The sequence below is a fragment of the Meriones unguiculatus genome, chromosome 8 (genome assembly GCF_030254825.1).
Source record: "Meriones unguiculatus strain TT.TT164.6M chromosome 8, Bangor_MerUng_6.1, whole genome shotgun sequence".
Classification (NCBI taxonomy): Eukaryota; Metazoa; Chordata; class Mammalia; order Rodentia; family Muridae; genus Meriones; species Meriones unguiculatus.
Window position 1 is genome coordinate 108,441,340 of NC_083356.1, and position 25,201 is coordinate 108,466,540.

General features: G+C 40.4%; 1 pseudogene; it reads right to left on the reverse strand.

The window, feature by feature from the left end:
* Nucleotides 1–1,765: 1,765 nt before the first annotated feature.
* Nucleotides 1,766–22,646, reverse strand: LOC110543243 (olfactory receptor 9G19-like; annotated as a pseudogene).
* Between the last annotated feature and the right edge of the window lie 2,555 nt (nucleotides 22,647–25,201).

Sequence of the window (25,201 nt, forward strand, 5' to 3'; positions counted from 1 at the left end):
AAGAAACGTAAGTGTCCTTCGGGTTGTTTATCACCCTAACTATTATACAGTCTAGAGAGAGTAAGTATTTTGCAGGACCTTCTCACAGGTTGCATATTAAAATGGCTCAACTGGAGGGAAAAACAACTTTAAGATAAAAGAAATAATCAGGATCCTTCGGCGTGTATCTGTCCAGATCCAGCAGCTGCCCGTTAAACTCTTAGGCCTGGCCACAGCTGGGGAATTTCCAATCCTAACAAACTGTTTCTGCTGCCTCAGGAAACCGTGGCGGATCAAATAGATGATACCTGACTTCGAGCCAACTTCCTCACACCTTCACATGAACGCAGTGCCTTACCCCTCCAGTGGGTAGCATCATGAACGAAACCTCTGCCTCTTATCCTTTAAGGACCTGCTGTAATCCCCTTCATTTCTAAGTTTCACTAAGAAGTGCACTGGCTCAATCCACATGTTACTTAGGGATTTGTTTTCTTGGAGTCCCAGGAAATGGTGTTTGGGGACAGGGTAGGCAATACATGGAGGCAAAGCCTCTGATACCTCTTCAGGGAATTCCACCGACATTTCAGCTCAATAAAATAATGCTTTAGACTGAACACTAGTATTATCCTTACAAGCAATTTGGGAAAAACTGTACTTCAATATTTAGTACATGGTAGATTTAGTTATTAATTAAATTTCTAGATCAGAGATTAAAAGGTGGTTTGAGATCAGATATTAGATTTTATTATTACAACTGATAAAATGAGCACATTTACAAACTATGTAAAATTTAAATATGACCAACAGTAACAGACATTGCAACTTAGTTATGTTTTTTAATATTCTAACCTCTATTTTTATTTTTGCCACTGAGAAATAATTAAGCAAGCATCTTTAACTTTAACACTGCATTCATTCAGTGTTAACATGAAACAGCCCCCTCAATCTTATTTATTTATTACAATTTATTCACTTTGTATTCGTGCTGCAGCCTCCCTCCCTCATCTCCTCCCAGTTCCACCCACCCTCCCTCTTCTCCCCCTATGCCCATTCCCTAGTCTCTTGATAGGGAGGTCCTCCTCCCCTTCTATCTGACCCTAGCCTATCAGATCTCATCAAGGCTGGCTGCATCATTTTCCTCTGTGGCCTGGCAAGGCTGCACCCCACTGGGGGCTAAGTTTTTTTATCTTTCCTTTTATGTAAAGTTGTTCTATCATACGTAATTATCATATTCCTTTCCTTAAACCATTTTTGACAATACATATTTTTGTTTAATGAGGAATGCCTTCGTTACCTATCTATTAGCAATTATAGGTTGTTATACATATATTGATAACTCATAATGTGTTTCTGTCATATATCCACAATACCTGTTATGTAAGAACAAGAACTGAGTCAATATTATGAGACAAAATAAATTAAACATCAGTTTATTAAGAAAATACTATAGGCTTTTCCACTTCTCATGCAATTAAAAAGTTTCATGGTTCAAACTATATCAATGTAAATTGATTTATATATATATATAGTGAATTATAGACTACAGTTCAATTACTCAACAACTAATACAAAGTGAATGATAGAAAAGTACTTTATGCACATATTTGATGAAAAAAACCATAAAATCTATAACGTATTACATTAAAAAAACAAAACTTTTACATTACTAAAAAAACATGTACACTAATGAAAAATTTTCTGTTGACTTTTAAGTAATGACAGTTTTATTCATAAATTCTCAGTTTCTTTACCTTGACATAAAGTGGCTTTCTAAGTGTGTGTCAATTTAGACTTCAGAATGGGATAACTTGAAGAGTTTTCTCAGAGCTTCCTTCACATCTTTATTCCTCAGACTGTAGATCATGGGGTTCAACATGGGGAATAACACAGTATAAAAGGTAGACACCATTTTGTCCCTCTCCAGGGAGTAGCTGGAACTTGGGCGAGAGTAGATGTAGAGGATGGAGCCATAGTACAAGGTCACAGAGATGAGGTGCAAGGAACAGGTGGAGAAGGCCTTGAGGCGGCCCTGGGTGGATGGATCCTCAGGATGGCAGCAATGATGAAGAGATAGGAGGCCAGGATGAGCAGGGTGGGAGTAATGACATTGGAGGCCAGGAGGAAGTACAACACAGATTGGTAACTCTCCCTGACCTCACATGCCAACTTCACCAGAGGTGGAACATCACAGAAAAAGTCATCGATGACATTGTCACCACAAAAATCCAACGTGAATGTGTTGCTGGTTAATATTGTTGCATTGACAAAGCCTCCTGTATAGGAATATAGAACTAAGCAGATGCACAACCTCTTCGACATAGCTTGAGCATAAAGCAGGGGTTAGAGATGGCTACATAGTGATCATAAGCCATGGCAGCCAGTAGGTAGCACTCACTATAGGCCAATCCAGCAGAGAAGAAGAACTGAGATAGGCATCCAGCAAAGGAGATGCTGTTTTGGCTTGGATGAGGCCTGAGGACTGTGGAGGGTCAAGGTGGCCTGGAGTCTCGAGAGCTCGCCAGAATGAACAGATTCATGTTTTATTCTGATAATAAGACCTAAACATTTTGAGTAAGAACATTTATGATCTAACTTCTGATATAAAACCACTTTGGATATGAAGAAGAAAGCACACGTCAGAAAGCAAACACCAGGCCATGGTGTCAGTTAGACGGAGAGGTGATGGTTCCTTTCTTTCCAGTTTCCCTGAAGAGGTCACGAGTATTCTCACTCTCTGAACATGAAAATGTGCTTCCTCCATGGTGTAACTCACACAACCACACACAAAACAGCATCTTTATTTCTCTTCCAAGAATCTCTCAGTTGACTTCCCACATTCAACTGCATTAGTGATTCTAACATATTCTAATCCACTTGTTTACAGGTGCTTGATTTCTCTCAGTGAAAAAAGCCTGCGCACTCTGAGGAACTACGGAAAAGTATACAAACCTTAAATGCACTGATTGATAAGTTACTACAAAGCTAAAGAAAATTAGAACATATTGTTTGTATTTGTCTGTGTTCAAATAGCCATCCTCCCACATCTGACTGTCCTCTAAGCCCTCCTGTCTCTAGAAATTGTTGCTATACATTTAAATTAACTATTTTTTCCATATAGTCTTTATTTTAGAATTATATCTATAGAAAACAAGGAAAAGTGTGTGTCTTACATGTTGGAGTTAAAAGTTTTACTTTAGAAACTTGTTTGGGCTCCAATATTGTTTTCACAAATATTTTCTACATTCTATACATCAGTGTTATTCTAGTTAACAATAGTATTTTATAAGAATCCCTGTCGCTGGGCCAACCAGCCTCTGGTTTCTGGTCCTCTAGACAGTATCAGGGGTGGGCTCCCTCTCCTGGCATGAGTCTCAATATGGACCAGTCAGTTTTTGGCCACTCACACAGTTTCTATGCCACCTTTACCTCAGCACATCATGCTGACAGGACAAATTGCAGGCTGAAGGTTTTGTGATGGGGTTAGTGCAATCCCTCCATTGAATGTCCAGCCTGGTTATAGAAGATGTCTGATTCAGGCCCTGTGTGTGCCATTACTGGCTAAGGCTAGGGCCACCCTAATAGATTCCTGAGAGTTTCCATTGCACTAGTTTTCTACCTTCCCCAGAATTGCCTCCCAATTCCAGTTGACGATTCTGGAGGAATTTTTAATTCAGCAACATGGTTGCTCAACATTTATAGTCTCTCCCATACTCTCTTCCTCCATCCTTTCCCTCACCTGATCTCTCCTGTTTCAGTAACCACTTGCCCCCAATCCACCCACACCAAAAACTACTGGCAAAAAGATAAAAGTCAAGGAAATGATGCCTAATGATACTCTGCTAGACTCAATTGTCCTCAGGGAGGCTTCAACCAGCAACTGATGGAAACAGATGCAGAGACCCACAGCCAAACTACTAGGTGAATTTCAGGGACTGCTGCTAAAGAGGGGGAGGAAGGATTGTAAAAGACAGAAGGAAACCCACAGAATCAACAAACCTAGACTCAGGAGCTCACTGAGACTGACTGATAATCAGGGAGCCTGCATTGGGTCTAACCTAGGCCCTCTGTAAGTATTATTGTTGTGTATGTTGGCGATTTTGAGGAACTCCTAACAGAGGGAACAGGGTTTTTTTTCTAATGATTTTGCCTACTTTGGGGACTCTTGTCCACCTGCTAGGTGGCCTTGTCCAGTCTTAATATGAGGGGAGAAGGCAACTTGACATGCCACATTTGGCTATTATCCCTTGGAGGCCTGCTCTTTTCTGAAGGGAAATGTAGGAGTGGATGTGGGAGAACTGGGGAGATGGAGGAGGTGGAAGGCAGAGGAAAGAAAGGAACCTATACTTAGGATGTAATATACAGGAGAATAAATTAATTTTAAAAAGTAAAAATTAGAAACCCAGCCTTGAAAAAACAAAAAATTCTCTTTCTTTGTTGAGTCTTTGTGAGGTTTAGGTACCAAGGTGACTGTGGCTTCATAGAATGAATTTGGTAATATTCCTTCTGTTTCTATTTTGTGGAATAGTTTGAAGAGAATTGGTGTTAGCTCTTCTTTGAAGGTCTGGTAGAATTCTGCGCTGAAGCCATCTGGTCCTGGGCTTATTTTGGATGGGAGACCTTTGATGACCGCTTCTATTTCTTTGGGGGATATAGGACTATTTAGTTGATTTACCTGGTCCTGATTCAGCTTTGGTAAGTCACATCGATCAAGAAAATTGTCCATTTCATTTAGATTTTCAAATTTTGTGGCATATAGACTTTTGAAGTAAGTCCTAATGATTGTTTGGATTTCCTCAGTGTCTGTAGTTATATCCCCCTTTTCATTTCTGATTTTGTTGATTTGGGTGGTGTCTCTCTGCCTTTTAGTTAGCCCGGCTAAGGGTTTGTTGATCTTGTTGATTTTCTCAAAGAACCAGCTCTTGGTTTCATTGATTCTTTGAATTGTTTTATTTGTTTCCAATTGATTGATTTCAGCCCTGAGTTTGATTATTTCCAGCCGTCTACTCCTTCTTGGAGTGTCTGCTTCTTCTTTTTCTAGGGTTTTTAAGTGAGCCATTAGGGTGCTTGAATGAGCTGTCTCGAATTTCTTCTTGAAGGCACTTAGTGCTATGAACTTTCCTCTTAGCACTGATTTCTTTGTGTCCCACAAGTTTGGGTATGTTGTGTCTTCATTTTCATTGATTTCTAGAAAGACTTTAATTTCTTTCTTTATTTCTGGCCAATCTCCCTTATGAACATTGATGCAAAAATACTTAATAAAATACTTGCAAACCGAATCCAAGAACACATCAAAGATATTATCCACTATGACCAAGTAGGCTTCATCCCAGGTATGCAGGGGTGGTTCAATATACGGAAATCCATCAATGTGATCCACCATATTAACAAACTGAAAGAAAAAAACCACATGATAATCTCCCTAGATGCTGAAAAAGCCTTTGACAAAATCCAACATCCATTCATGTTCAAAGTATTGGAGAGATCAGGGATACAAGGCACATATCTAAACATAGTAAAGGCGATATACAGCAAGCCTATAGCCAACATCAAACTGAACGGAGAGAAACTTAAAACAATCCCACTGAAATCAGGGACAAGACAAGGCTGCCCACTCTCTCCATATCTCTTCAACATAGTGCTGGAATTCCTTGCTAGAGCAATAAGACAGTTGAAGGAGATCAAGGGGATACAAATTGGAAAGGAAGAAGTCAAATTATCACTATTTGCAGATGATATGATAGTATACGTGAGTGACCCCAAAAACTCTACCAGGGAACTTCTACAGCTGATAAACACCTTCAGCAAAGTGGCTGGATACAAAATTAACTCAAAAAAATCAGTAGCCCTCCTGTATACAAAAGACAAAAGGGCTGAGAAAGAAATTAGGGAAACAACACCCTTCACAATAGCCACAAATGACATAAGGTACCTCGGAGTAACCCTAACCAAGGAAGTCAAAGACTTGTATGAAAAAAATTTCAAATCTCCGAAGAAAGAATTAGAAGAAGATATGAGAAGATGGAAAGATCTCCCATGCTCATGGCTTGGCAAGATTAACATAGTAAAAATGGCCATCTTACCAAAAGCAATCTACAGATTCAATGCAATGCCCATCAAATTACCAACACAATTCTTTACAGACCTGGAAAGAAAAATTCTCAACTTCATATGGAATAACAAGAAACCCAGAATTGCTAAAACAATCCTCTACAATAAAAGATCTTCTGGAGGTATCTCCATCCCTGATCTTAAGTTGTACTATAGAGCAACAGTTTTAAAAACTGCATGGTACTGGCATAGAAACAGAATGGTGGATCAATGGAACCGAACAGAGGACCCAGAAATAAACCCACACACTTATGGACACCTGATCTTTGACAAAGACGCCAAAACCATACAATGGAAAAAAGATAGCATCTTCAACAAATGGTGCTGGTCTAACTGGATGTCTACATGTAGAAAAATAAAAATAGATCCATACTTGTCACCCTGCACAAAACTGAAGTCCAAGTGGATCAAAGACCTCAACATAAAACCAGACACATTAAATCGGCTTGAAAAAAATGTGGGAAATACCCTAGAACTCATTGGTACAGGGGAAAACTTCCTGAACAGAACACCAACAGCACAGGCTCTAAGAGCAACAATCAATAAATGGGACCTCATGAAACTGAAAAGCTTCTGTAAAGCAAAGGACACTGTCATCAAAACAAAGCGACCACCTACAGATTGGGAAAGAATCTTCACCAACTCTTTATCTGACAGAGGACTCATATCCAGTATATATAAAGAACTAAAGAAGCTGAAAAGCAGCAAACCAAGTAATCCACTTAAAAAATGGGGAACAGAGCTAAACAGAGAATTCTCTGTAGAGGAATACCGAATGGCAGAGAAGCACTTAAAGAAATGCTCAACCTCACTAGCCATTAGGGAAATGCAAATCAAAACAACCCTGAGATTTCACCTTACACCCATGAGAATGGCCAAGATGAAAAACTCAAGCGACAACACATGCTGGAGAGGTTGTGGAGAAAAGGGAACCCTTCTGCACTGCTGGTGGGAATGTAAACTGGTACAACCACTCTGGAAATCAATCTGGCGCTTTCTCAGACAACTAGGAATAGCGCTTCCTCAAGATCCAGCCATACCACTCCTGGGCATATATCCAAAAGAGGCTCAAGTACACAAAAAGGACATCTGCTCAACCATGTTTGTAGCAGCTTTATTTGTAATAGCCAGAAGCTGGAAACAACCCAGATGCCCCTCAACTGAAGAATGGATGCAGAAATTGTGGTACATCTACACAATGGAATATTACTCAGCAATGAAAAACAAAGAAATCATGAAATTTGCAGGTAAATGGTGGGATCTGGAAAGGATCATCCTGAGTGAGTTGTCCCAGAAGCAAAAAGACACACATGGTATATACTCACTCATATAGACATACAACATAGGACAAACCCACTAAAACCTGTGCTTCTAAAGAAACTAAGCAAGAGAAAGGACCCTAACAAAAATGTCCAATCCCCATCCGGAAAGGCAAAGAGGATAGACATCAGAAGAAGAAGAAAACAGGAAACAACCTAGGAACCTACCACAGAGGACCTCTGAAAGCCTCTGCCCTTCAGGCTATCAAAGCAGATGCTGAGCCTGATGGGCAACTGTTGGGCAGAGTGAATGGAATTTTAGGTAAGAACTGGGAAATAGTAAGAGCTGGAGAGGACAGGGTCTCCACAAGGAGAGCAACAGAACCAGAAAATTTGAACACAGGGAACTTTCCAGAGACTCATACTCCAACCAAGGACTATTCATGGAGATAACCCAGAACCCCTGCACAGATGTAGCCCAGGGCAGTTCAGAGTCCAATTGGGTTACATAGTAATGTGAAGAGGGACTGCCTCTGACATAATCTGATTGGCCTGCTCTTTGATCACCTCCCCCTGGGGAGGAGCAGCCTTACCAGGACATAGTAGAGGACCATGCAGCCACTTTTGATGTGAACTGATAGACTAAGATCAGAAAGGAGAGGAGAACCTCCCCTATCAGTGGACTTGGGGAGTGGCATGCAAGCAGAGGGAGGAGGGAGGGTGGGATTGGGAGGGGAGGAGGGAGGGGCTTATGGGGGGATGCAGAATGAATAAAGTGTAATTGATGAAAAATTTTTAAAAAAAAGGGAAAAAAATAATTTAAGAACCTTAAATTACTTTCAAAAGTGGAGGAAAACATGGAGTTGGTCAATTTGGCATGGAGCACGTCTCGCCCCTGGGGGCAATGGTCTCCTGAACCTACTCAGACCTCGGACACCACCACTGCTAGTTCTAGAACTGATGCAAGATGTTCCAACGAGAGGGTTAAGGCTTCTCATAATATTTCCTATAAGCCCACACCTGTTTGTTTATATCCCCCATTTTTATTCATTATTAGCCAGATAGAGCCAAGTAATTGTGGTAATGATACTTGCTTTTTTGCCCAATGCTGGAATGCTAGTAAATTTAGGTATGCCCTGCTTACTTGCATGCCTCGCTGGGTGCCTGTGCCTTTTGATGCCCCTCATGCTATGACTCTCTTCAGACAGAAAAGGGATCTTGGAACTACAGCCACCATTGTTACTGCCATTTCATTGGCGGCTGTTGGAGCTACCACCGGGGCATTAGCCATGAGTCATACTGGACAGACTGCTCAGACCCTGAATAATCATTTAGCCAATGTAGCTCATGCCTTAGTTGAACAAAAAGGAATTAATGCTCAACTAAAAGGAAGCTTGATGGTGTTCAATCAGAGGATTGACCTCGTGCAGGAGCAAATTGATACCCTATGGCAAATCGCTCAACTTGGCTGTCAATGAAAGTATGTTGGACTTTGAGTCACTAGCATACAACATGAGAATTTTTCCTGTGCTGCAAATCTGTCTAAGCAATTATCGAGCTATATTTTAGGTAATTGGACTGAAGAATTCGATACAACGATGGAGCAGCTGAGAGTGGCCATTGTCACAGTAAATTCTACCAGAGTGGACGCAGGACTAGCCACAGGATTATCATCATGGATTGCTGCAGCCATGAATCATCTGAAGGAATGGGCAGGCATGGGAGCGTTAGCAGGCCTTCTGGTGTTGGTCTCCTTGGTTTGCCTGTGGTATATATGCAAGATTAGAGTCTCACAACACCATAATGCAGCCATGACCATTCAGGCCTTTACAGCCATTGAAGCAGGACAGTCTCCCCAAGCATGGTTGGCTACCATAAGAAGCCAAAATGTTATGCTCAGGATGCGAGGCTAAGCACTGCACTCAGGGTCAGCCACTTTGGACCCAGAGAAGAGCATGTCTGATTGCATGCGGGTTGATGCCCCAGGTCCCGCCTCTGAGAAAAAGGTATCGGACGGGTCTGATGCTCTTTGGGTGGATGACACCTAAATGAACATCGGTACAAAGTCCCAATTTATTTCTAATATCAGAGATCAGACCTCTACTCTTGCCTGATGCGTCTAAAACAAAAAGGGGGAACTGTAGAAAGCTGCGGAATGCTATGCCTTAAAGATGGAGCTGGTTTCCACCTTCCACCTTCCTGATGGTGAGTGCTCTCTGTCACGAACAATTCCACATTTGGCTAAGGCTGAGGATCTGGCTTGCTTGCATGTATGTGGACCTATCTGCATTGCCCACAAGGCATGCTGGGGTTGGCTACCCAGAGGCTATTTAAGCTGTGGGCTGGCTTTCCCCAGGGTCAGATGATTGTTCAAGGTTCCTGAATAAACTGCATTGAAAAATAAATAAATAAATAAATAAATAAAACAAGGAAATCATGAAATTTGCAGGCAAATGGTGGGATCTAGAAAAAAATCATCCTGAGTGAGGTATCCCAGAAGTAGAAAGACACACACAGTATATACTCACTTATAAGTGGATACTAGACATATAATATAGGACAACCTACACAAATCTGTACACTTAAAGAAGCCAAGCAAGAAGGAGAATTCTGGGTAAGACGATCAATCCTCACTCAGAAAAAAAAAAAAAAAAAACAGGATGGACATTGGAAACATGAGAAAACAGGATAGGAGCCTACCACAGAGGACCTCTGAAAGACTCTACCCAGCAGTGTATCAAAGCAGATGCTGAGACTCATAACCAAATCTTAGGCAGAGTGCAGAGAATCTTCCTGCTCTTTAATTACCACCCCCGAAGGGGGAAGCAGCATCACCAGGCCACAGAAGTAGACAATGCAGCCACTCCTGATGAGACCTAATTGACTAGGATCAGAAGGAAGGAAAGAAGACCTCCCCTATCAGTGCACTTGGGGAGGGGCATGCCTGCAGAGTGGGGAGGAAGGGAGGGATCTGGAAGAGAGGAGGGAGGGAAACACAGGGGGATACAAAGTGAATAAAGTAATTAATAAAGAATTTAAAAAAAGAAGGGGGAGACAGTAAGACCTGAAGAGGACAGAAGCTCCACAAGGAAAGCAACAGAACCAAAAAATCTGGGCACAGATTTCTGAGACTGATACTCCAACCAAGGACCATTCATGGATATTACTTATTACCTGTACTCAGATGTAGCCCATGGCAGCTCAATGTCCAAGTAGGTTCCCTAGAAATGGGAACAGGGGCTGTCTCTGACATGAACTCAGTGGCTGGCTCTTTGATCACCTCCAGGCCACAGAGGAGGACATTGCAGCCAGTCTGATGAGACCTGATAAGCTAGGGTCAGATGAAAGGGGAGGAGGACCTCTCCTATAACTGGACTTGGAGAGGGTTATGGGAGGAGATGAGGGAGGAAGGGTGGAATTGTGAGGGAATGAGGAAGGGAGCTACAGTTGGGATACAAAGTGAATAAACTGTAATTAATATAAAAAATAAATTAAAAACAAAAAATATATAATAAAAAATCAACGTCCTAGCCATATTTGAGCTTGTGGGAATTTGTTAAAGTTTTTAACTTCATCCAACCTCTTCCCTTGGGCATGTGTGCCTGAGTGGTCATTGCTTACTTTCTCTCCTCTTTTCCTTTTCCTATTGATTCACAAATAAGTGAGTAGATTCAGGACCTAACAAGATGAGCAAGCCTTACAAAATGAGCAAACCAAGTTTACTTAGCCAGTGGAGACCTCCACAGCAACCTTCTCCTGCTCAGAAGCTAATCTCAGATAAACAGCCCCCTTTTACAATCCCTTGCAGTTTTGGCTAGAAGTTGCTTTTTAAAACAGCTCCAGCCAGAGGGAAAAAAAAGTGATCAATTTAGGTTTTCTTTTTTTTTTAACTTTTTTTTTTTTTTTTTTTTCTTAGCAGCAGTGCAGCCTGTCCTTATTCCTACAGAAGGAATTCTGGGCTCTGTCCCCTATTCCTTTTTCTTTCAATCATAAATCACGAGCAATTTCCTGAGCCATCATTCTGGAGACCCAAGAGATAAGTGAACAGGAATTTCACATCCTATCCCAAATCTCACCCTGAATCCTGGAACCTTGTCAAAGCAAAAAGAGACATTGGCATGCAGACTTTAACATTCAGTTTCATGAGGTTCCATTAATTAATTGTGTCTTAGTGCCTGTGCTATCAGTGTTCTATTCAAAACGTCATCTCCTGTGCCAATGAGTTCAAGGTTATTCTCTGCTTTCTCTTCTATGAAGTTCAGTGTCTCTGTTTTTTTTTTAACTTTTATTAATTACACTTTATTCATTTTGTATCCCCCCATAAGCCCCTCCCTCTTCCCCTCCCGGTCCCACCCTCCCCCCCCTTTTCTGCTTGCCTGCCCCTCCCCAAGTCCACTGATAGGGGAGGTCCTCCTCTCCTTCTTTCTGATCTTAATCTATCAGTTCTCATCAGAAGTGGCTGCATTGTCAGGGTTCTAGGTTATCTCCATGAATAGTCCCTGGTTGGAGTATGAGTCTCTGTGTTCAAACTTTCTTGTTCTGTTGCTCTCCTTGTGGAGTTCCTGTCCTCTCCAGCTCTTACTATTTCCCACATTTTACATAAAATTCCATTCACTCTGCCCATCAGTTGGCCATCAGGCTCAGCATCTGCTTTCACAGTCTGCATGGCAGAGGCTTTCAGAGGCCCTCTGTGGCAGGTTCTGAGGTTGTTTCCTGTTTTCTTCTTCCGGCTTTCAGAGGCTCTCTGTAGCAGGTTCCTGGGTTGTTTCCTGTTTTCTTCTTCTTCTTATGTCCATCCTCTTTGCCTTTCAGGATGGGGATTGAACATTTTAGTAAGGGTCTTCTCTTTTGCTTAGTATGTTTAGATGTACAGATTTTAGTGGGTTTATTCTGTTGTATGTTTATATGAGTGAGTATATACCATGTGTGTCTTTTTGCTTCTGGGACAACTCACTCAGGATGATCCTTTCCAGATCCCACCATTTACCTGCAAATTTCATGATTTCCTTATTTTTCATTGCTGAGTAATACTCCATTGTATAGATGTACCACAATTTCTGCATCCATTCTTCAGTTGAGGGGCATCTGGGCTGTTTCCAGCTTCTGGCTATTACAAATAAAGCTGCTACAAACATGGTTGAGCAGATGTCCTTTTTGTGTACTTGAGCCTCTTTTGGGTATATGCCTAGGAGTGGTATGGCTGGATCTTGAGGAAGCACTATTCCTAGTTGTCTGAGAAAGTGCCAGATTGCATTCCAGAGTGGTTGTAAAAGTTTACATTCCCACCAGCAGTGGAGAAGGGTTCCCCTTTCTCCACAACCTCTCCAGCATGTGTTGTCACTTGAGTTTTTGATCTTGGCCATTCTGATGGGTGTAAGGTGAAATCTCAGGGTAGTGTCTCTGGTTTTATAGTAAGGTCTTTTATCCACATGGACTTGCATTTTGTGTAGGATTATACATATAGATCTACTTGTATTCTTCTAAATGCCAACATCCAACTTGACCAGCACCATTTATTAAAGGTGATGTCTTCTTTTCAAATGTGAATTTCTGCTTCTTTATTAAAAATTGGGTGGCCATAGTTGGTTATATTTATTTGTGGGCCTTTGATTCAAATCTATTAACCAACCTATCTGTTTTTATGTCAATACCATGCATATTTTTTAAATTAATTTATCTCTGCGGTGCTTGAAATCTAGAAAAATGAGACTTCCAGCAATTCTTTTGTTGTTTGGGATTGTTTTAGCTATTCTGTTTTGGTTTTTGTTTTGTTTTGTTTTGTTTTTGTCATATGAAGCCAAGAATTATCCTTTCAAGATTTGTAAAAAAAAAAAAAAAAAACATGTGTTGGAATTTTGATGGTGATTGCATGAAATCTACAGATTGCTGCTGATAGGATGCCTATTTTTACTATGTTAGTCCTACAGATCCATGAGCATGGGAGATTTTTTTCCATATTATGATATCTTCTTCAATTTATTTATTCAAAGGCTTGAAGTTTTTATCATACAAGTTCTTCACTTGGTTGGTTAGAGTTACACCAAAGACAAATTTTGTTATTGGAGGCTTTCATGAAAGGTTCTGTTTAAATGCTTTCTTTCTCAGAATATTTGTCATTTGTATAAAGGAGGACTACTAATTTTTGTGAATTAATTTTGTATACAGCTACAGACTTTATCAGCTGTGGGAGTTCCCTGGTGGAATTTTTAGGGTCACTATGTTTTCTATCATATCATCTGCTAAAGAGGATACTTTGACTTCTTCCTATTCAATTTATATCTCTTTCAGTTGTATTATTTCTTCAGCTAGAACTCCAAGTACTACATAGATTAGATATGGAGAGAGTGGATGACCTTGTCTTATTCCTGATTTTGGTGAAATTGCTTTGAACTTTTTTTCTATATTGAGGTATGACCATTTTATCCCAGGACTTTTATCATGTAGGGGTGTTGGAATTTGCCAAAGGACTTTTCTGCATCTAATGAGATGATAACAGGGTTTGTTCAGTTTGTTCATGTAGTAGATTATATTTACTTATTTTTATATGTTGAACCACCCTAAATCTCTGGGTTTAAGCCTAACTGATCATGGTGGATTATTGCTGTTAACTTAATGGTATGGTCTAATAATGTTTATTGTTAGCCTGTAATTATCATGGCAGTATATCTAACCCACTATCACAATCAATAAAAGACACAGACACCTAATAGATTTTATAATAGTCTTATATCACCTGAGACAGAGCAGATATTAGCTTTATAAGCTGCCTTTATCTCCCATCCATAGTTCTATAAATACTTGCCTATTCATCTGGGCCACTTCCTTCATTTATGCCTACCATGTGTTTCTTTATACTTACTTATGGTGACTCTCTGCTTCCTTTCTCCTCCTGTTCTTGTTTCTGTTTCCTTCCCAAGAACCTCCTCTCCTCCCAGCTCTCAAACTCTAGCCATGCCTACCTCCTTTTGTCCTGCCCAGGTATAGATCTTTTAATCAATCAATCAGGGATAATTTCTTAGGCAAGGTTATGAAAGTCATTTTGAGGTATGTGAGTGTCTGTTCATCTGGGAACCAACCAGATTTTTTTTTTCAATGCAGTTTATTCAGGAACCTTGAACAATCATCTGACCCTGGGGAAAGCTAGCCCACAGCTTAAATAGCCTCTGGCTAGCCAAGCCCAGCGTGCCTTGTGGGCAATGCAGATAGGTCCACATACATGGAAGCAAGCCAGATCCTCAGCCTTAGCCAAATGTGGAATTGTTCGTGACAGAGAGCACTCACCATCAGGAAGGTGGAAGGTGGAAACCAGCTCCATCTTTAAGGCATAGCATTCCGCAACTTTCTACAGTTCCCCCTTTTTGTTTTAGACGCATCAGGCAAGAGTAGAGGTCTGATCTCTGATATTAGAAATAAATTGGGACTTTGTACCGATGTTCATTTAGGTGTCATCCACCCAAAGAGCATCAGACCCGTCCGATACCTTTTTCTCAGAGGCGGGACCTGATCTTGAGGGCCAATAATCAGCATCAGAATACACAGCACAAGACCACTCCTTAACAGTGGACGATCTTTTTTATATGTTCTTAGGTTGGGTTTGTGAATATTTTGTTAATTTTTTTCTATTTATATTCATGAGGGAGATTGGTATATAATTCTGTTTCTTTGTTGAGTCTTTGTGTGGTTTGGGTATCAGGATGACTGTAGCCTTATAAAATGATTTGGGAAGAGTTTCTTCTGTTACTATGTTGTGGAATAATTTTATGAGTGTTGGCATTGACTCTTCTTTGAAAGTTTGGTAGAATTCTGCACTAAAACCATCTGGCAATAAGCTGTTTTTGGTTAGGAGACTTTCAATTACTGCTTATATTTTACTAGGGGTAACAGGTCTGTTTAAATTGCTTATTTGATCTTGATTTAACTCTTTGAAGGTGGTATGCATTGAGAAAATTATACTTTTGTTTTAGATTTTCCAACTTGATGGAGTAAAATATAAATATAAAATTTGATGGAGTTTTTTAAATAGATGCACATTGTCTGTATTTCCTTGATATCTATCATTACCTTCCCTTTTTCATTTATGATTTTGTTAATTTGGATATTCTTTCTTTGCCTTCAGTTAATTTTTCAAAGAATCAACCATCTTTCATTAATTCCTTGTATTTTTCTCTTCTATTCTAATTTGTTGAGTTCATCCCTGAGTTTGATGATTTCCTGCCATCTACTTATTTTCAGAGTGGTTTCTTCTTTTTTTTCTGGAACTTTCTGTTTATGAGGTTGTCTCCTGTGCCAATGAGTTCAAGGCTCTTACCCACTTTCTCCTCTAGCTGATTTAGTGTATCTGGTTTTATGTTGAGGTCTTTGATCCATTTGGACTTGAGTTTTATGCAGGGTGACAAATATGTTTGCATTTTCCTCTATGTAGACATCCAGTTAGCATTATTTGTTGAAAATACTGTCTTTTTACATTGTATGGTTTTGGCTTGTCAAAAATCGGGTATGTATAGGTATGTGGGTTTATTTCTGGGTCTTGTATTTGATTCCACTGATTCACCAGCCCAAACTTTCAGGTGTGCTATTAAGTTGATAGTAGGAGATCTCTCTAGTTTTTATGTAGGCACTAAGTGTGCAGAACAACGAAAGAGTATTAAAAGCAGTAAATGGAAAAGGTCAAATAGCACATAAAGGCAGAACTATCAGAATTACATGCAACTTCTCAAGACAGACTCCAAGAGCCAGAGGGGCCTGGGCAGGAATATTGTAGGCTCTAAGAAACCACAGATGTGAGCCCAGACTACTATAACCAGCAAAACTTTTAATTACCATAAATAGAGAAAACAAGATATTCCATAACAAAACTAAATTAAAACAACATCTGTCCACAAATCCAGCCCTACAGAAGATACTAGAAGGAAAATCCTAACCCAAGGAAGTTAACTAAACACAAGAAAACATGGGAAATAAATAACCCCACAAAAATAAAACCAAACAAGGGGAGTGCATACATTCATACATACACACACACACACACAACCACCACCAACATCAAAATAACAGAAAGTAACAACTACTGCTCATTAATATCTTTCAATATCAATGGCTTCAACTCCCCAATAAAAAGACACAGGTTAGCAGACGGATGCTTAAACATGATCCATCATTCTATTGCATACAAAAAACACACTTCAGCAAAAAAGATAGACATAACCTAAGAGTAAAGGGTTGGAAAAAGTTTTTCAAGCAAAGAAACCTGAAAAGGAAGCCGGAATGACATTCTAATATCTGATAAATAGAATTTCAACCAAAATTAAATAAAGATGGAGGAAGGATATTTCATACAATTTTTTTTCATAAAAAAAAAATCCACCAAGAGAGCTCAGTCTTGAATAGCTATGTCTCAAATATGAGGACATCCAGATTTTTATAAGAAACATTAATAAAAGTTAAATCATACATTGAAACTCACACATTAATAGTGATAGATTTCCATACCCTACTCTCACCAATGGACAGAAACTAAACAGAGAAATAGTAAAAATAACAGATGTTATGAATCAGAAGTTTTGACCCAAACACAAAAGAATATATCATCTTTTCAGCACCTCATAAGACTTCTCCAAAATTGACTATATAGCCAGTCACAAAGCAAGCCTGGACAGATACAAGAAAACTGAAATAACCCCTAGCTTCTTGTTAGATCACTATGTGTTAAAGCTGAAATTCAACAACAGAAACAACAGAAAGCCTGTAAACTCATGGAAATTTGAACAACTCTCTACTCAATGGTCAGGGAAAAAAGAAAGAAAGAAATGAAAAACTGTCTAGAATTCAAAGAAAATGAAGGCACAACATACCCAAACTTACAGGGTGCAACGAAAGCAGTGCTGAGGAAAGTTCATAGCACTAAATGCCTTCATAAAGTGATCAGAAATATCTCATACTACCAATTTAAAAGCACACCTAGAAGCCCTCGGGGGATTGGTGGGGAGAGAAGCAAACAATCCAAGAGGAATAGATAGCAGAAAATAATCAAACCCAAGGGCTGAAATCAATAAATTAGAAGCAAAGGGAAAAAAAGCAAAGAATCAACTAAACCAAGAGATGGTTCTTTGAAAAAAAACAAGATAGACAAACCCTTAACCAAACCAATTAAAAGGCAGAGACACAGTATCCAAATAAACAGAACCAGAAATTAAAATGGGCACATAACAAACACTGACGAAATCCAAAGACTCATTAGGTATTACTTCAAAAACCTGTACTACACAAAACTGGAAAATATAAATGAAGTGAATTGTTTTCTTAATAGATACCACTTACCAGCTTTAAATCAAGAGCAGGTAAACAATTGAAATAGAACTATAATTTCTAAGGAAATAGAAGCAGTCATTAAAAACATTTCAAACAAAAAAATTCATGGGCTAGATGATTTTAGTGCAGAATTCTACCAGACTTTCAAAGAAGAGCAAATACTAATACTCCTCAAACTATTCCACAAAACAGAAACAGAAGGAACATTTCCAAACTCATTCAATGAGGTCATAGTCACCCTGATACCTGAACAACACAAAGACCCAACAAAGTAAGAGAACTTCATACCAATCTCTCTTATGAACATTGATGCAAAAAAAAAAAAACTCAATAAAATGTGTAAATGGAATCCAAGAACACATTAAAAATACCATCCACTATGATCAAGTAGGCTTCATCTGAGGGATGCAGGGATGGTTCAACATACAAAAATCCATCAATGTAATCCAACATATTAAAAAAAAAAAACTAAAGGAAAAAAAAAAAAACATGATCATCTCATTATACGCTGAAAAGGCCTTTGACAAAATCCAACACCTCTTCACGTTAAAGATCAGGGTTTCAAGGTACATATCTAGACACAATAAAGGCAATGCACAGCTGACAGCCAGCCACAAATTAAATGGAAAGAAATTTAAAGCAATTTCACTAAAATCAGTGACAAGACAAGGAGGCACATTCTCTTTGTATCTAACAATATAGTACTTGAAGTTCTAGCTAGAGCAATAAGACAACTAAAGGAGATCAAGCAGATACAAGTTGGAAAGGAAGAAGTCAAAGTATCACTATTCACAGATGATAGTATATGTATGTGACCCTGTGGCAGCCTTTTTGGAGTTAAATGGCAAATTTGGAGTTAATGGGATCTGAGCAGTGGAATTCGGCCTCTTGGCTCTGGCTATTATCCAAAGTCCAGTCTCTCATAGACTGACAGTGACAGTCCTTCAGCAGAAGGCTTTGACCCTGAGAACTAGATAGTAAATTCTTTGCTACCTTGGTAACCAGACAGCAGGTTCTGTGCAACCTTGAGTGAGCCCTCTTGTGTTTTGGCTAAGTAAAATTGCCTGCATGAGAAACTGCTTGTACTTTTCTGTCTACTTAAGTGTTAACCTGACGTCCATTAAACTGACACCTGGATCAGAGCCTAGACTTGGTGTCCTCTGTGTCTCTTTCTCCCAGCCCTCCCTGAGGTGGTGTTCAGGTGTTGCTGTGAGGCAGCTACATGACCCAAAAATTCTACCTTGAACTCCTACAGCTGATAAACTCCTTCAAAAAAGTGTCTAGATACAAAATTAACTCAAAAAGAAATCAGTAGCCCTTCCTTATACAAATGACAAATGAACCGAGAAAGAAATTAGGGAACCAATGCCCTTCAAAATCGCCACAAATAATATAAAATATCTTGGTGTAACTCTAACCAAGCAAGTAAAAGACATGTATGACAGAACGTCAATCTTTGAAGAAAGAAACTAAACAAGATATCAGAAGATGGAAAGATCTCCCATGCTCATGGATGGTTAAGAAAAAGAAAAAAGTAATAAATACATAAATAAATAGGCATCTTATAAAAATCAATCTACAAAGTAAATGCAATTCCCATCAAAATTCCAACACAATTCTTTAAAGATCTTGAAAGAGCAATTCCCCATCATTGGTAATTAATAGTGCTCAACATCAGTGGTCTCAATTCCCCAATAAAAAGATACAGGTTAGCAGAGTGGGTATAAATAGAGTCCATCACTCTGCTGCATACAAGACATACATCTCAGCAACAAAGATAGTAGAAGTAGAAGGCTGGAAAGTTGTTTTCCAAGCAAGCAAACCCAAGAAACAAGCAGGAGTGGCTATTTTAATATCTAATAAAATAGACTTGTAAGCAAAAATTATCAAAAAAGATGGGAAAGGGCACTACTACATTCTCATCAAAGAAATAATCCAACAAGATGACATCTCCATTCTGAGCATCTATGCCCCAAATGCAAAGGTATTTGTAAAAGAAACATTACTAAAATTTAAATCACACATTAAACCCCACACATTAATAGTGGGAGACTTCAACACCCCTCTCTCACCAATGGACAGGTCAATGAAACAGAAACTAAACATAGAAATAATGAAACTAACTGATGTCATGAATTCAATGGACCAAACAGATATCTACAGAACAGTTCACCCAAACACAAAAGAGCATGCCTTTTCAGCACCACACGGAACCTTCTCTAACACTGATCATATACTCGGTCACAAAGCAAGCCTCAAAAGATCAAGATTGAACTAATCCCTTGTCTTATCAGACCACCACGAACAAAAGCTGGAACTCAACAACAGAAACAACAGAAAACCTACAAACTCATGGAAACTCAACAACACTGTACTCAATGACCACTGGGTCAGGAATAAAATAAAGAAAAAATTAAAGACTTCCAGAATTCAATGAAAATGAAAGCATAGCTTACCCAAACTTGGGGGACACAATGAAAGCAGTGCTAAGAGTGCTAAGAGTGCATAGCCCTAAGCACCTTCATAGAGAAATTGGAGAAATAACATACTATCAACTTAACAGCTCATCTGAAAGATCCAGGACAAACACACACACACACACACACACACACACACACAAGAGGAGTAGCTGGCAGGAAACAATCAAACTCAAGACTGAAATCAATAATTTAGAAACAAAGAGAACAATACCAAGAATCAACAAAACTGAAAGCTGGTTCTTTGAGAAAATCAACAAAATAGACAAACTCTTAGCCACACTAACTAAAAGGCAAAGATATAATATCCAAGTTAACAAAATCAGAAAAAAAGGGGGGGGACCTAACAACAGACACAGAAGAAATCCAAAGGGTCATTAGGTCCTACCTCAAAAGCCTATTCTCCACAAAACTGAGAAATCTAAATAAATGGACAATTTTATTGATAGATTCCATTTACCAAAGTTAAATCAAGATCAGGTAAACAATCTGAATAGTCCTAATAACCTCTAAGGAAATAGAAACAGTCTCCCACCCCAAACAATTAAAAAGCTCCGAGCCAGAAGGTTGCAGTGCAGAATTCTATTAGACTTTCAAGGAAAAGCTAATACCAATACTCAAATTATTTCACAAAATAGAAACTGAAGGAACTGACTTCATTCTATGAGGACATGGTCACCTTGATACCTAAACCACACAAAAACTCCACCATGAAAGAGAATTTCAGGGCAACTTCTCTCATGACACTGATGCAAAAATACTCACAAACCAAATCCAAGAACACATCAAAAACATCATCCACCATGACCAAGTAGATTTCATCCGAGGGATGCAGGAATGGTTCAACATTTAAAAAAAAAAATCCATCATTGTAATCCACCATGTAAACAAACTGAAAGAAAAAAAAAACATGATTATCTCAGTAGATGCTGAAAAGGCCTTTGAAGATATCTAACACCCCTTTATAATGAAAGTCTTAGAGACATCAAGGCTACAAGGCACATACCTAAATATAATAAAAGCAACATACAGTAAGCCAATAGCAGAAATCAAATTAAATGTAGAGAAACTTAGAGCAATTCCACTAGAATCAGGGACTAAGGGACCACCTGGGAATGAGAAAAAAACAACTGTGATTCTTTGAATTGAAGCCAGGTGCAGATAGCTCTTGAAGGGCGAGGTGAACTGTTCTGAGAAACAACCAGCTGTGAACTATCTACAACCAGCTGTAGACTATAGAGCAAAGTGATCTGATTCTCAGGTATGAAAACCCTGTGCTTTGCATGTTCAGGATCGTCTCCTGCTTTTGGAGGGGCGACCCTGTCATGATAGCAATAAAACCTCTTGCTTTTGCATGGAGCTGTGGTCTGTGAGAGTTCCTGGGAAGGGCGTAATCCTGAACAGTGAGACTCCAGGTCTTACATTTTTGGTGCATTTGGCCGGGAAACAGTGTGCCCCTTCCCAACCCTCATCAGACTGGGCTCGGAGGTCGAGCTCAGAACTAGTCTGATTTCTGGTATACCACTTTGTATCTGGGAACTGGAGGACGCTCCAGATCCCATCTGGGGAGGCTAGGTCCGTGATGGTCTTCCTCCCATCTGTAGGAGTCAGCTGCCGGGAGGCAGCCTCTCCATCTGGGGAGGCTAGGTCCATGATGGTCCTCCTCCCATCTGGAGATGGCTGCCATGAGGCAGCCTCTCAATCAGAATTCTGTGGCACCACCCGTAAGGGCGTCCTTATCTGAATTGCCTGTCATGTTCTCTTTGTCTACCATTGTTGCTTCTTTGACTTTCTTGATGGACACTTTATTATGGGACAGATTGTAACTTCTTTTTGGCCTTCCCCCCACTAACCCCCAGCAGGTCTGCACTTGCGTGCCGCCAGTCCCTCGGCAGTCGCCACCAGATTCCGAAAGTGAAAGTGATGAATACCGCCTGTTTGAAAAGGTGGTAAGTCTGGAAAAAGACATTGACTGGTGGCTAGAAAGACATCCCAGGGCATGGGCTGAAACAGCTGGCCTAGGAAAAGCAGAGAGACAGCCCCCAGTTCAGAAAGAGCTGAAGCCTCAGGCTACCCCGAAGGTGGTGCGGAAATATCTGATGTCTAAGGAAGCCCATGACGGGATCCGCCCTCACATACAAGGGCTCCTTGACCTAGGGATTCTCAGAAGGTGCCAATCCGCCTGGAATACTCCATTGCTGCCAGTTTGGAAGCCTGGGAGCAACGACTATCGACCTGTACAGGACTTGAGCGAAGTTAACAAACAGGTCACAGACTTACATCCTACCATGCCCAACCCGTATAACCTGTTGAGTTCCCTTCCCCCTGACAGGGTTTGGTATACAGTCCTGGACCTTAAGGATTCTTTTGTCTTCAACTTAGCCCTACCAGCTAAGACATTTTTGCTTTCAAATGGAAAGACCTGAACTCAGGGGTCTCGGGCCAGCTTACATGGACCATATTTGATGAAGCCACCGGCTGTTGCAAGAGCTGCATGAGCTCTGCTACAGAGCATTGGCGAAAAAGGCCCAGCTCTGCAGGAAACAGGTTCTAGCAGAGGAACAGGGATGGCGAAAGAACTTGAGATTCTGGCTTTGCTCAATGCCTTGTTGCTGCCCGCCAAGGTAAGCATTATTCATTGCCCGGGACATCAGAAGGGAACTTTCAGGGCAGCAAAGGGGAGTAACATGGCTGCTCAGGAGGCTAAAGCAGTCGCTAGAAGAAACTGTCCTAGTGGTACTGACTGCTGAGCTGCCCAGAGAAGAACGACTAAACTACTCAAAGTGACTTAAAGATAATACGGCAAAAACAGGGGATATTTGACACCGATGTGGGGGCATGGATTGACACCAAAGGTAAGATCATTCTACCACAGGAAGACGCTGAGAAATTAATAACTCAGATGCATAAGTGGACTCACTTGGGGCCAAAGAAATTGGCTGAAATTGCCCACCAATCCCAGTACCGAATACTAAACCTCACTGCTCTGACTGAGAGAGTGACTCAAGAGTGTGAACCCTGTCAGGAGGACGAGTGGAAGCTTTTCCCACAAAGAAACCGCTCTGGTCGTAGCCAAAAAGATTCTGGAAGACATTTTTCCTCAGTTCGGTATTCCAAAGGTAATTGGGTTAGACAATGGGCCAGCCTTCATTGCTCAGGTAAGTCAGGAAGTGGCCAGATTTCTGGGGCTTGGTTGGAAATTACACTGCTTATAGATCCCAAAGTTCAGGACAGGTAGAAAGAAAGAATAGAACTAAAAGAGACTCTCACCAAATTGACCATGGAGACTGGCAGTGACTGGGTGGTGCTCCGTCCCTTGGCCCTTTTTAGAGTCAGAAATACTCCCTCCTTACTGGGCCTGACTCCCTTTGAACTACTATATGGGGTTCCTGCTCCCCTGACTCTTCCTGGGGACCCTTTGACATAACTCGTGGTAACTCTGACTTGTTGTCCAGGCTGAAAGGACTGCAGCTTATTCAGAAAGAAATTTGGAGCAAGGTTGGCAGTGCATGTGCACCTGGGTCCTTGGAGGCCCATCAGTTCCAGGTTGGTGATCTGGTATGTGCAACAACACCACAGCCAGAATCTGGAACCCCATGGTAGGGTCCTTATTACGTCCTGCTCACCACTATACCAACTGCTGTCAAAGTTGAGGGCATCGAAGCTTGGATCCACATGTCACACGTCACGCCTGCTCTTCATCAACCTGCAGACACCTGGAAAGTCCAAGCCTCCAGCAACCCGCTAAAACTGAAACTCATCAGGGACAATAAACTCTCCGACCAGTACTCGCCTTTGTCAGGCAACGTGTAAATGCAGTTCAGGTCCTGATGCTCCAGAGATAGTGTCAACCTCTCCCTGAGGTTAGTCCACAATTTTAGGGTTAAAATTGAGGCAAAAAGAAAAGGAGGGAATGAGGGACCACCTGGGAATGAGAAAAAAACACTGATTATTTGACTTGAAGCCAGGTGCAGATAGCTCTTGAAGGGTGGGGTGAACTGTTCTGAGAAACAACCAGCTGTGAACTATCTACAACCAGCTGTAGACTATAGAGCAAAGTGATCTGATTTTCAGGTATAAAAACCCTGTGCTTTGCATGTTCAGGATCGTCTCCTGCTTTTGGAGGGGCGATCCTGTCATGATAGCAATAAAACCTCTTGCTTTTGCATGGAGCTGTGGTCTGTGAGAGTTCCTGGGAAGGGCGCGATCCTGAACAGTGAGACTCCAGGTCTTACAGGACAAAACAAGGATGTTTACTCTCTCCATATCTATTAAACATAGTACTTGAAGTCCAAACTAAAGCAATAAGACAATTAAAGATCAAGGAAATACAAGTTGGAAATAAAGAAGTCAAAGTATAATTTTTCACAGATGATATGATAGTATATTTAAGTGACCCCAAAAATTCTACCATAGGACTCCTACTACTTATAAACACTTTCAGCAAAGTGGCTGCATATAAAATCAACTCAAAAAATCAGTAACTCTTCTTTACACACATGATAAATGGGATGAGAAAGAAGTTAGGAAACCAACGCCCTTCACAGCCACAAACAATATAAAGTATCTTGGTGTAACTCTGTCGCTGCCCAGCAGCAACACCTCAATACCACCTAAGAGAGGGCAACACAGAGAAGGACACCAAGTCTAGGCTCTGATCCAGGTGACAGTTTAATCAATGTCAGGTTAACACTTAAGTAGGCAGAAAAGCACAAGCAGTTTCTCATGCAGGAGCTTTACTTGGCCAAAACATAGGAGAGCTCACTCAAGGTTACCCAGAGTCAGCTGTCTGGTTACCATGGTAGCAAGAAAATTACTTTCGGGGAGGAGGGAGGTGCTTATGGGGGGATACAAAATGAATAAAGTGTAATTAATAAAAAATTTTAAAAAAAGAATGAAAAAAAAGAAATTTACTTTCTAGTTCTCAGGGTCAAGGCCCACTGATAAAGAATTGCTAGGGTCAATCTCTTAGCCTCCAAGCTTTAGATAGTAACCAGGGCCAAGTGGCCAAGTTCCACTGCTCAGATTCGCATTCCAAATTGCCATTAACTCCAAATAGGCTGCCACATA